This window comes from Notothenia coriiceps, unplaced genomic scaffold (assembly GCF_000735185.1).
Source record: "Notothenia coriiceps isolate Sejong01 unplaced genomic scaffold, NC01 NC01_scaffold00007524, whole genome shotgun sequence".
Lineage (NCBI taxonomy): Eukaryota > Metazoa > Chordata > Actinopteri > Perciformes > Nototheniidae > Notothenia > Notothenia coriiceps.
This window is the reverse complement of record NW_011340225.1, coordinates 144,002-158,338: the sequence shown is the minus strand read 5'-3', so window position 1 is coordinate 158,338 and position 14,337 is coordinate 144,002. Positions and strand designations below refer to the sequence as shown.

Genomic DNA, 14,337 nt, shown 5'->3' with positions numbered 1-14,337 from the left:
TAAAAGGAAGATCAATAGATGAATCAGTTTAGCACTGTTCTATAGTATAACATTTATCCATGTAGATTAGCTTGAAATCTAAAGCAAGTCAAACTGGGGCCTTAGATAGTTAGATATTTTATTGATCCAAATTTGGGTAAATGTTTTGTTACAGAAGCATCAGTGTGTTCAGACATTATGATTTATAAAATGCCAAGAAAAGTGAAAAGGACTTTTGAAGCTAACTTTAAGTCTGGTTTTGAGCAGCACATTAGATACACTGGCACCAGAGGGTTTTTGACCTGTATTAAGGTAAAATGACTTAATACTATCACATCATTGTTCAACCTAGAAGCCAATCGTCTGCCGCCTTAAACCAAATCTTAAAAACATGATACAGCCGTTGAGACACGTGGGATCAAACTGGCATCAGGCTTTGCCTGTGCACACACAAAACTGGTAAAACCTGAGCTGCCCTCAGTTAGGGTGGAGCTGCGTGATCGTGCAATAATTTAAACTGTGGAGTGTTCCTGCTTTCTTTTATCTGTCTTTAAAACGAGACTTTATGTTTCTTTAAAACAAATATTTCATAATAAAGGAACACATAAATAAACACAAGGCATGGTGTTTAAGGGTTTTGCAGATGACAAAGGTTTTTTGACACACTTACCAGCAGACAGTGGCTGAATGACAGATGACAGTTACTTTAAGTAATTATATGACTGGATGCCAATTTTTCAAAGAGCCTATGTTCTGTGTCAGACTTTGGATTAGGTTCAGTCTGTTACTTATCGGATGCAGCTCATTAAAAGGTGCAGTGGGTAGAATTCATGAAAATGAACCTTGTGTTGCATGAAGCCTTATTAGCCATATTCTTTAAATGATAGTGGAAGGTGCTCAGGTTTCTTATGATGTCAATGTTCCTGGATTTGATAATAAATGGCTTTAAATTATTGCTGATGCATGCAGAAAACAATTCCTCAGAAAACATGTTGCCATAACAACTGTGAAGTGATTTATTTTATATATTTCTCTGCCTGATTTGTCATTAAATCATGTCACATATCAAATCCCCCCTCAGTCATTGAGCATTGCCCTTTGCAGGATTACACAATTAGGATAATCCTGAGTATTATATGTTTATTTAATTTAAATATAGGCCTAGTTTACAAGCACATGTATGGCTAAAATGAAATCACAGGAGAATGAGGAGATTGGTAAAGGTGCCTAATGAAGTCATTACTGGCGGCCACAGACCCACACAGCTGTATTCTCGGAATAAATCAGGATTTGGTTATATCCGGGGAAATATAGGTAGATCACTCACTTGGACGACGATGAATCTTTAAAGCAGTCGAAGCTGAGAGCTGCTAAGATCCTCCACAGCAGATCCATGCCGGCTCCTATCATGGTAACACCGGAAAAAAATCATCGACCTGGTTTGTGGCGAGCGTCATATTTAAAGAGAAAAGGAGAGACGGAAAGCACGACACCACCAGTCTCTGTTGTCCTTAAATTCACAACAGCACAACGGGGAAAAAAAGGTCCTGTACCAACTCACTCCCTCGCTATGTTGTTAAATATACGAATGAGAAGGATGTGCCATCATCATCATCTGCAGGCATTTGAATGGAGGTAAACAAAGCGTCTGTGCCTGTCTGTTCCTCTGCAGTTCTCTCAGTGTCCGCAGGGAGACGCTGCTGAGGCTCATTGGCATCAATAAGACCATGGAGCAGACTGAGAGGACATCAGAACATCCGCTGATAGTGTCCAACCAAGATACTGTTAATGTTTCTCACAACCAACATATACAAATAATTACCTCACACCACCTCGGGTTAAAGATGTGTAAAGGCCATGTTGTGTCTATAGTATATTACTGTATAGCCTAATGAGACTGTATATTGCACTCAATATATTCAATATTTCGGTTTATTATTTAGATACTCTAAGGATATGTCTTTCTATTCGGAATGTGTATACTTGCTGCTGATGTTTTATTTTTATTTTTATTTGTATCTTATTGTATCTTTTAAACATGTTTAAGTCGTGTAATGCTTGACACTGCTGTTGGAACACAATCATTTCCCAATTTTGGGATAAATAAAGATTATATCTATCGATCTAACTATCTAAATCTAGGTGAGTGATTTGCACATGAATATGCTGTTTACAGTCATCTTCAGTCTGTAGTTTGTCAATCTAACATTTTTAGTGAAAGCTATTTTCCTAAAAGACTGCCTCTTGTTCTTTATTTGCATCATTAAGTGTCTGTTATTGACTTATGTCTTTTGTTTTCATAAGAAATATATGTTGATAATATAGACTTTTGTATGAAAAAAAATCGAAATATGTCTGCTTCTCATAAAAAAGTATATTGTATGCCTGTTTAAAAATATATAAAGTCTCATGAAGAGGTGTCTACATAAAAACGAAGAAGAAACAGGTTTTTTTATTTAAATATATTTTTATTTTTATTGTAAAGATATATCTTCTTTATTCCTGTTATTGGGCTACTTATGGCATGTCATTTCATAACCTGTATATTAAAAACATACTCATGTATTTAGAACGTTTTAAACCAACTTATTAAAAATCAAATATCAAAGTCTTTAAATAAATGTCATAATTCAGAGTATAGTATAATATGACATTTTGCATTACAGGATTTAGCCACCAGATGGCGACGTGTATTTACCCTAAAATCAAACTGAAAACTCAAGATTCTTTAACATTTTTTCCATTGGGGGCAAATATAATACATCTATCATTAAAGGAAAAAGTACTATAATCATCATTATATAACCATCACTACAATCACTGTTCATGATCAACATAGTGTATCCTACAGTAAGCTCCCAAAGGAATACAAATATTGTACTGACATTGAATGCCGCGTAGTGATTTATGAGCCATATTTAATCATGGTTAACACTGGTATTTAATTATGGACACAAGGTGAGATATATAAGCTGCTAAACATGAACCTTTCAGGTAGTTTTACATGAGATGTCTGTGTGTCGCTGATTTATTACATTTACAGCTGCAGATAAGGCCTGAGAGAGGCAGGCCATTAAACCGGCCCTGACTGTGTTATTGTCTCCAGGAAATGTGATCCTGTGGAAATTAAATTGTGTGTCAACCAGGCATGACCAATTGCTTTTTGTCCTGGCAGGTAAAGAGGACTCAGCTGCAGACACACACCGCCTGGAGAGCTGCAGGTTGTTTCTGGGTGTGTATTTTGGTTTTTGGAGATGATGATTTGGAGTGTCAGGGCTTCAGACAGTCAGCTGCACTGCTGCGGGGAAATGTGATCATCTGATCTCTGTCACATTTCAAACAGGTGCCTCTGCAGGGCAAAAGATGAAGAGCTGTTGCTTATCTTCTATGTTCTACCATGTACAATGTTACATTATGGGGTTTATTTGTGCCAAAATGATGTTAGTTGACTGATGTCTATTCTACTTTGGACTATACTTAAGTTGTGACAAGCTCTTGTGGCCATCTTACTGTGTGTAGATTGCTTACCTGACAAAACATGTGTCCATCAATTTAACCTTAATCTGTACTTTTGAATTATGATTGTTCTTTGAAGTAATTATTTTTGTTTAAAACACTTGACAGGCACCAAATGGCAGGCTTGGTAAGCTGGTAACAATAATGACGAATTCAGCAGCTAAAGAGCAAGATATTGTTCTTGATGTTTAATTTTGAACAATGTTGGTAGAAGCTCTGCTCTTGCTTTGATGTCAAACTCAATCCTAGCAGTTGTTTATGTGGATCTGAAGCTACACTGGTGTCCACGTGTCGGATTACACAGAAAAAGCAGAAATTCTACAACACTGAAAAGTGCTCAAAACCATTGAAACCTTTTAGTATTTTCGTTAAAACCAATGCAAAGTCCTCTATTACTTGCTGTATCTTAGAAACATCTAAATGCCAGTTCATCCTGAAGAGAAGATATACCTTTACTGTGAGGTCGAGTAAGATGTCTTATTTTGCTAAGCCTTTTTAAAATGGCCTATGTCACAAGTAAAGTGCTTCATTCCCTATAAAAGTACCAGCAAAACCTTTAAACGCTCATTTTGAATGAGCTTTGGCCCATGTAACATCACTAATGTTGCAGCTGTTAAATAACTTTAATGACTGTTAGGTAGCTTCATCAATAATAATACATCATCATTTATATTAAAATGGAAGAGTAAGTCTAGTCAACAATAACCAGTAATTTATTTTGTCAGGTAAATGAAGAAGAGAGAAAACTACAATATTTGCCTTTGAGGTGCAGTAAGGTAAAAGTGCAAATAAGCAGAAACCACAATTACTTAAGGGAAGTTTAGTACCCTTGCAGCTTTTGAAATAGGCTAAAGCAAATGCATCTTCCCCCACCAATAATGTGTCATTGTGTCACTTAAACAGCACTCTGCTCCTTCTCTCCTCACAGTCACACAGAGGTGCACACAGGATGGAGGTCCGGCATGGCCCTGCAGATAGCAGCTGATCAATAGATGGCCCAGACAGACAAAAGCAGCTGAAAGCCTGAAGGGACATGAAAGGCCTCATCTGATGGGCCGACAATCAGACGACAGCTGGACTGTCAGGAGGCTTTTAACACGTAGGTGGCCATGAAAGAAGGTCATTTGGTTTCGGACCAATCACAGATGTTCATTTCCTAAAAGGAAAAATAAAAGCATTTATGGTTATTTTTTATTTCCAGGAGGCATGAGATAAGGATTCCTCTGTGCATACATTTTAAAACTGTTTTATAAGTGAGGCCTGTTTAAAATAGTTAGTATTCTGGTTGTAAAGATCTCTATTTAATGATTGACAATCTAATTTTCAAAGTGAAAACATTGATACATACCAGCATCTTTAAGATTTTGAAATCTCCATGGTGTTTGTGTCACTATTTTGATCCAGGTGCACCTCCAGTCCTACCGAAACATTTAAACAGTGCCTACATATAAGATATGTGGACATTTATAATCTTTATGAGAAGAGCCCAGTAATACAATTGTCTGGTTGCTTTTTGTGAATTGAAATGTAACTGCATGATTTGTGTAGAATAAACCGTCCAGGCTGCTTCTCCAGAAGTCTACCTGTTTAATACAAAACATATGAGACTGAACAAGATACAAAAATGAAATCATATAACTAAAGTCAATTGTGTTGAAAAGAGATGATGTCCACGCATGCTCCTTGTCAAAAACAACCGTGTGGGCCTTAGCTTATCATCTTGATAGAAGTATTTTCATTTTTTAAATTGTTTTTGGGATGATGTTCTCACAGTTTATTTTCAGACTTCATCCCTGGCTCATATTTATCTAAAGGTTTAATATATTGAGTCAGATAGTTAGACAATTAAAAGGATGTCAGTTGTTTTCCACTGGGGGCATCCTTGTCATTTTTGTTCTCTTCTCAACATGGCCAATTACAGGCACGAGCCCAGGCACGTGCAGGGAGAGGCTCGTCTTGCACAGTTCATTGCACCAACCATTTGGTGCATATGGAGCCAATGACAGTCCAACTGAGAGACACTGAGCACGAGCGTGGAGATCACAGTTCCCCCCTGGATGTGTGCACACTCTATAAAGTCTGACCTCGTAACATTTTAGCCTCACCAATGATTTAAACATTTAGGAGGAAAATAAATCGCCTTCACCCTTTCAGGTTTCATGCCCAAGCAGCAAACCCCCCTGTTCTTCAGGAGAGGTGGTGCCTGCTGGAGGAGGAGGAGGGGGGGCGGTGTCTCTGTGCAAGAGGGATGCTGTGTAGTAAGTGAAGGGGGCGGAGGGGGAGGAGGGTGCAGCTCTCAGCTACTACGTCAGTGCACATCACAGGACCCTTTTGCTTCAGGTACTCGGGGTGACTCCCTGCACGGAAAAAACGCGAATCCCGGTCACCCTAAAAAACGCTGACCTTCCCACCAATAAGGTAAGAACCGGAAAGATCCTGCTAAAATTATAAATTTACTCCAACCTTCCCTTTTAATGCATTAATTACCCTACCTTCCTCGTTTGGTGCTGTTTTTCACCGTGCATCCAGGTGCAGGAAAGTAGGAAGATTTACATGTGTTTTTGATACCACTCGACATTTATTTATCTCTTAAAACCCAGTTTAAAGGCCTGCACTGCGCGACAGAATGACCCCTAAACATGTAGTGAATCAAGAAACAAGTCGAAATATGGATTTGAAAATGTAAGCTGTTCGTTTGAAATGCTGTTTTCAGGCAATAATTCCATTTCTTATTGCGGATTTATGGTGAAATGCGCCTTGGTTCTTGTTCTTGCTGGGGGGTCTTGTGCTTGAACAGCGATCATCATTCATCCCAGTGCAGAGATTTCTTTGTGAAGAGGAAAGGAGGTTAGGATAATTGTGTTTTAATGTCATTAAACAGGAAATTGTGTCCAACTTCCTGTCATCGATCTAAATGTGTTTTATAATAATTGGGGATGGTTTTGGCACCGATGCCCTTGTCCCTCTCCATCGCCTTTTATGCCTTTCCTCTCCACTACACTTATACATTTCTAATTCTGCCTTAACCCCACTTTTCCTTAAATTGTACAAAGTGCACTCCTGCTTCTTTGTTGTTAAATGTATTTGTGCAATACCACTGAAAGCGTCAGTGAAGCTGGTACCCTCTCCTGCATCGTGCGCCAAAATGACCTTGGAGAAACCCAGTGGGGGAAATATGATGGAGAAGAGTGATGGGCTGTTTTTTTCTCCTCTTCTACACTATGGTAATGCTTTGCGGAGGTTTCTGCTAGCGGGGCTGAAACGACTTTGCCCAGAGAGGGTATCAGCTCTCATGATCATGTGAGAGCCCTTTGACTCTTGTTTGAAAGGGCAATAAGGAGAAAGAGTAAGTAGCTGCTGGAACATGATATGTGGCATGGATTTATGGTCTATTCCGTGTTTGGAGTTGGTTACAAATTGGCTTGTCTTGTCCCTGTGGAAGCCATGATTTCAGCTCAGGCTTGTCTGAGCTATTTATGCATCCAACCCACATGGGGGGGTGGCAGAAAGGGGAGTAGCGAGTGTTCCAACCCTGCAGGACTACTGACAGCCCTCTTTAAAAAAAGGTAAATGTACAATGATGGTCTGTGATTGAAGGCAGGACACACATTCAGCCTCACAATAGTAACATCTTAACCTGGATATACTCTATAACCGCTGTTGCCAGTATTGTTTTTGAATTAGTTTTGGTTGGGACTGGTTCGTGAGTAGACTTTTGATGCACTGATGTCTTCTTTAGATTACAGTTTTAGTGTTGTGGTACTTCAGTGTTGGTTGCATATGCAAACTACCCCTCAATATATCTTCTACACCTGTGCAGTGTAGTGCTTGGCTATATCCTTATGACATGCATGTTTGGGTGCAGGAGGAGAACTTGCCCTTATAGAAAGGGAACCCCAAATCTTCTTTCTGTTACAGTACAAATCATTATCTATGTTAGAAAAAATATATCACTCGTCACCGGCTTTATCTTCAATATCGGGATACATGTAATTATTATCCTTGCAAGAATGGAAGTTGTCATCACATACAGAGCATACCGTACGACTAGTTCCCAGAACAGTGTCCTTCACATGCTTATATACAAGAGAGGGTGTTACAGTCACAAGATGCAGGAATACCGGTTCAAAGCAGTATACAATGTTTAGTTTAGATTAGCTAAGGCCCACGTCAGAAATGATCATGCTTGTCACATGTCTATCTCCATAGAGGCTGAATCATCATGTTAATCATTGTCACAGAGCTATCATATTCCTAAAACAGTGTGTCCTCCTGACGTTCTTCTAGGTAATCATACATCCTGTTACGTACACAGCTACGAAGGGCCTTTGTTATCATGTGCTACTCTGATATTGGAAGAGTACATTCAGTATTTTCCCAACAATCTATATTTAGGTTTTCAAAAATGAATCCTAGTTAAGCTGCCTCTTTACATACAGCAATATAGGCTTTAATTATCTGTTCAACTTTGCAGATACTGATAAAGATTGCCACAAAATGCCTTCATTCTAAATATTACTTTTAGAGGTGCACATTGCAACTTTTCATTTTATTTATTAAATATCAACTCACTCAAATGAGTGGTTTATGTTATTTAAAGATTTGGCTGTACTGGCTTGTGTTTGTTCAAATCACTAGAGCAGGGGTGTCAAACTCAATTTCAGCTCGGGCCACATTAGCATCATGGTTGCACTCAAAGGGCCAGTTTTATATATAAGAATATATAAGAATAAATATATAAATATTTAATATATATAAAATAATGTATTATATAATATTATTGCCTCTGGCATTGATTATTATCGGGATAGATTAAATAACTTCATAATTAATTAACTACATCTGAAAGCAGAAGTCTAGTGAAACAATTGCAATCTCTTCAGTTTGTTTTTTTTGCGCATGTCACAAAATGATTTAAAAGATAAGCCAAATTTCTGGAAAAACTCCTTTAAAAAATAAGTTGACATTTTGAAAAAAGTTAACATTTTGAAAAAAAAGTAACATTGATGACAAAAAAAAGTCAAATTCAGAGAAAAAAGTCTAATTGAGATGCCATTGTGGAGAACATGTTGTTTACGGGCAATGGCTTCTGTTTTATATTAAAGCGGCATGTAACCGTATAAATAAACATATTATATCTTTGCAAGCTCTTGAATGGGCCACATGGAAATGAAGTCACGGGCGGTTTGGCCCCCGGGGCCTTGAGTTTGACACCCTGCACTAAGAGAGACTGATAGTTTTCACATATCTTAGATTGTTAGTAGCCTATCAAGTACAATGTTGGAGCACTAGCCAATAGAGTCGTGCAAGTGTACAAGGTGATGCTCTATGTTACAGAAGTAACAAAGGATTCAAATTGAGGCGTTTCGGTCTGGGGCGGCAAGTGTTGTGGTAAAGAAACTCACTTAGCTCATTCATCACCGGGCATAAACAAGCAGAGGTGCACTTGACCCCCCCTCAGTGTTGCAGGGTGAAGCTGTTCATGCAGTAATTCACACAGCGAAACACACAGTAAACACACAAGTGAAAACACAGTGTAACAGGCGAGTTAACACACATGAACACACAGTGACACCACACAGTGACCACACACAGGGAAACCACACAGTGACACACACAGTGACACACACAGTGAACCACACAGTGAAACACACAGTGACACACACTGAAACCACACACCCAGTGAAACACACAGTGGGACACACACAGTGACAACACACACAGTGGAAACACACAGTGGAACACACAAGTGAAACAACACAGTGAACACACAGGTGAAACACACGTGAAACCACACATTTTTTAACATTTTCTTGACTCACACAGTGAAAACACACGTAATTTTATATCCATGTTGTGTACACACAGTGCAACACACAGTTGAAACACACATTGTTTAACACACAAGCTGAACACACAGTTGAAACACACAGTGTCACACACGTGAAACACACAGTGGTAAACACAGGTGAAACCCACACAGTGTAACACACAGACACACACATGTGAAACACACAGTTGAACACACAGTTGTAACACCATGAACACACAGTGAAAACACAGTGTAACACACATGAAACACACAGTGAAACCACAGTGAAACACAGGAAACCACAGAGTGTAAACACACAGGGAAACACACAGGGAAAACACACAGGGCACACACAGTGAAACACACAGTGTAACACACCAGTGGAAACACACAGTGGACACACACAGGAAACAGGAGGAACACAAACAGTGACGATACACACAATGTAACACACAGGGAAAAAACACACAGGGAAAACACACACAGTGAAACACACAGTGAAACACACAGTGTAACACACAGTGAAACACACAGTGAAACACACAGTGACACACAGTGTAACACACAGTGAAACACACAGTGAAACACACACAGGGAAACACACAGTGAAACACACAGTGAAACACACAGTGAAACACACAGTGAAACACACATTGTAACACACAGTGACACACACAGTGACACACACAGTGAGACACACAGTGACACACACAGTGAAACACACAGGGAAACACACAGTGACACACACAGTGAAACACACAGTGAAACACACAGGGAAACACACAGGGAAACACACAGTGAAACACACAGGGAAACACACAGTGAAACACACAGGGAAACACACAGTGAAACACACAGTGACACACACAGTGAACAATGTAACACACAGGAAAACACACAGGGAAACACACACAGAAAAACACAGTGTAACACACAGGGAAACACACATTGTAACACACAGTGAAACACACATTGACACACACAGTGACACACACAGTGACACACACAGTGAGACACACAGTGACACACACAGTGACACACACAGTGACACACACAGANAACACACAGTGTAACACACAGTGAAACACACAGTGAAACACACAGTGAAACACAGGGAAACACAGAGTGTAACACACAGGGAAACACACGGGGAAACACACAGTGTAACACACAGTGAAACACACAGTGAAACACACAGTGACACACACAGTGAAACACACAGGGAAACACACAGGGAAACACACAGGGAAACACACAGTGAAACACACAGTGAAACACACAGTGAAACACACAGTGAAACACACAGTGTAACACACAGTGAAACACAGTGTAACACACAGTGTAACACACAGTGACACACACAGTGACACACACAGTGAAACACAGTGACACACACAGTGAAACACAGTGAAACACACAGTGAAACACAGTGACACACACAGTGTAAACACAGTGACACACACAGTGTAACACACAATGTAACACACAGTGTAACACACAATGTAACACACAGTGACACACACAGTGACACACACAGTGACACACACAGTGAAACACACAGTGAAACACACAGTGAAACACACAGTGAACACACAGTGACACACACAGTGAAACACACAGTGTAACACACAGTGACACACACAGTGACACACACAGTGACACACACAGTGTAACACACAGTGAACACACACAGTGACACACACAGTGAAACACACAGTGTAACACACAGTGTAACACACAGTGAAACACACACAGTGAAACACACAGTGACACACACAGTGTAACACACAGTGACACACACAGTGTAACACACAGTAACACACACAGGATCTCCACCTGAACGCAGGCGGTGCTGTGGGAGCTGCTCTGTGATGTTTCCTCATGTTCTGCCTGCTGCCCTGCTGATTGGGCAGCGCTCCGCTCTTACCGCGGAGATTAGCTCTGTCACAAGTTACAACTCGCCTCTCCTCCCAGCTGGGAGCAGTGTAGCCAGATACATTAACACTAAAACCCACAGGTTGCCATGCAGCAGAGCACAGATATCCCCCTCAAATACCCCATCCGGGTGGTGTCAGCATCAGCAATTAGCACAGCTGTTTCAACATCGGTGCTTCAAGGAAACGCTGGCTTATTTGTGCTGCTTGGTTTTTCCAGACAGATCTGTTTTTGGCTGGGGATGCTGCTGCTGAAACGTTCCTATCTGCAAAAGATTTACTGCGAGTCGGAGAGAAAATCGATGGTCTTCTCCGTTGGTCTCCAGATTGGTGGGTCGAAGCAGCGATTAGCGACAAGCACACAACTCTCCATTAACAACTGACAGTGCAGTTGTTTCCTATAGTAGGAGAGGAGGTGTCTTCTGCTCTTTTACCAACGCATATTATTCATAATCATTGGCCCTGCCTTTTGTAATTAATTTCATATTTGTGAATCCTGTTTTTACAGTGATTCATTAAGTTCCAAACCTTCCTTATCATTTAATGGAGAGGAGCTTATGTGTTTGTACAGGCAGTAACTATACAAACAATATGTTATTTGGGCAAATAGAGATGACGTTCAGCTGGTACACCTCTGATTATTTACAATGAATTGATAGCATGTTCTTCTCTTACCAAAATGACCTCATTGACTTGTAAATGCAGCTGCATGTAAAAAAAACATGTTTCTATGTTATCTTAATCTATACTTGTTGATTAAGAGTAGATAATTGTGAAAATATGGTATCCAAAGAACTAATCATTTATCTTTGCTAGTAAGTAAGTCATATTTATTTATAAAGCGCTTTTCACAGACATATTCATAAAGTGCTTGACAAAGCATTAAAAACATCATGTGAAAAACACATAATACACAATAAAAACATACAATGAAATAGAATGCTAGTTCTCTCTAATACACTTTTAAATTAGTAGGTACTTAAAGAAACAGTTGGGAGTTGGAAAACATACTATATATTCTCAGAATATATAGAAACATTTCCCCTTTTGATTGTCACATAATCACAAAGTCCTCTCAATAATCCTCTTTAGAAATCTTAAAACCTATAAAATAAAGCACCTTTTTCTTTGTTGATGTTTGAGATGTTTTGTAGTTTGACCTGAGCGTGGTGTTGGGAGGAAACAAAACCGCAGCTCCAGCAGAAACACAAACAGCTTTGATGCTCAAAGAATCAAGAGCAACGCTTGTTGTTTGATTTCAAACAACCATAAAAAACCTCACATCCATTGTTCACTGAGAGAGAAGAGCCTCTGCAGAGAGGGAGTGATTTCTGCACAGTTTGGTCTGCATTTCTCTGGTGTCTTGGAAGAAAGAAGTGGTGTTTGTTTGTAGTGCAGAATTCACTATTACTCACAGCATGGTAACCCGGCTTACATATCTTGGGGCCTTTTTCTTATTTTCACAATAAATGTGTTCCTTTCAAGGTACTGTGGAGGTACTTTAGCCTTTCTGCTTTATGTAACTTTATACTCCACTACATCTCAGAAGCTATATTTTATACTTTTGACATTGCTTCATTTGTCTGACATCTGCTGCACTTTTTAGGATTACAATTTTCATCTCTTCATGTAAAGTGAAAACTAAATGTGGTGATTTGTGAATATTTAAGAAAATCTGAAATATTAAGTGTTATTTTGTGTTGAAAGAAATCTCCTATGTCTTAAACTAAATTCACAATTTTTAATCCATCCTTGATCATAATCGTCCCAAATCTGAAAAGCTGTGAGCTTAAAAGATGACTTTATAGATCCATGGTTTTCACAGGACAGCAACGCTACAAACCTCTGATGAACTTACAGAACATGATGCAATGCTGTCGATGAAACTACCCGCCGGTAGTAAATAAAGACAACCCTTAACTTGCAGCAGTACAATGCGACATACACTTAATGCAGGAGTAATATTAATCAAAAAACCTCATAAAGAAGTCATTTAAGTGCATGATACCTACTTTGACTTAAGAGGTTTTTGAAATCAGGACTTTCTCTTTTTAATAGAGTTATTTCACATCTGGTGTTAGTACTTATTTCCAAGTTAAATATCCGAGTACTTCTTCCACCACTGGTGATTAGTCAGTTCTCAGCATCTCAGTATTTTTTTAACAACAGCCATGAGTTTAAGTAAGACAGTTTGAGATGACTGCCGGTCATAACACCATTAACTTGTGGACGCAGACGGAGTGAATGCTAATGAACTTTGGATATGGCGCTGATGTGAGCTGTGTGTACAGTAGGTGCTGTTACTCCCTCCCTCAGCTGTATTGTTTCTACAGTTTCCCCTCCGTGCTGCAGGTTTAGAGCTGCCCTCAGTCTGACCCCTCTTTAGTCCATTTTGCACCGAGCAAACCAAAATGGATGCAGAGTGCTGACGTCACAGTGTTTGACACGTTGTTGCTAACCGCCTCGGTGCCACCAGGGTGACGGTGCACTGAGAGGGGGGCAATGGGGAACAATAACGTGACTCATGTTGGGCTGCAGACCCTCCCAAAGGGGACTCTGCATCCGGGGAGGAGCTATGACCCAGAGAGCCTAACAACCAATCATCACCCCCCCTCCTCTCAGGCTGCTGTTATCTCCTCAGCCTGGATGGGCCTGGAGCCGTGAACATGGGGCAGCAGAGCTGTCACTTCCTGTGTGACTCTGATGTCACTCTGTGGTTGGTGCATATGAGCCAGGCCGAGGCTCTTGTGAGTTTTTGTTTTATCGGATCATTCGTCACTTCTGAGGGCCGAGTCGACCCGAACATCTCGGCCCTGTGTCCCGAAAACAAGACATGAATAAATTATCCTTAACACAGCTTCAGGAGGACTTCCCTGGAAGCTCAGACCAGAACAGTGGATAGGAGAAGGATGGATGAGGAAGAATACAAAGTGCTGGTAAATGGGTGAAATATCACAATAGGCCTTGGCTGGGTCAAAACAATGTGTGTTTGCACATCTTCACCAATATGCTGCTTTAACAGTAGGTAACGTTTTTCCCAGGCGCTGGCAAGTCAGCCATAGTTGGCACCTTGGAGTGTGATGCAGGTGTGTGACC

The 14,337-nt window shown here is 40.0% G+C and overlaps 1 protein-coding gene across 1 annotated transcript in view; it reads left to right on the top strand.

The window, feature by feature from the left end:
* Positions 1 to 5,798: 5,798 nt before the first annotated feature.
* The window catches only part of sv2a (synaptic vesicle glycoprotein 2A), a 49,178-nt gene continuing 40,639 nt past the window's right edge, over positions 5,799 to 14,337 (top strand). The window contains exon 1 of the mRNA XM_010769585.1: positions 5,799 to 5,913. The gene's annotated coding sequence lies outside the window, so the exon portion shown is untranslated. The remainder of the gene's footprint in view (positions 5,914 to 14,337) is intronic.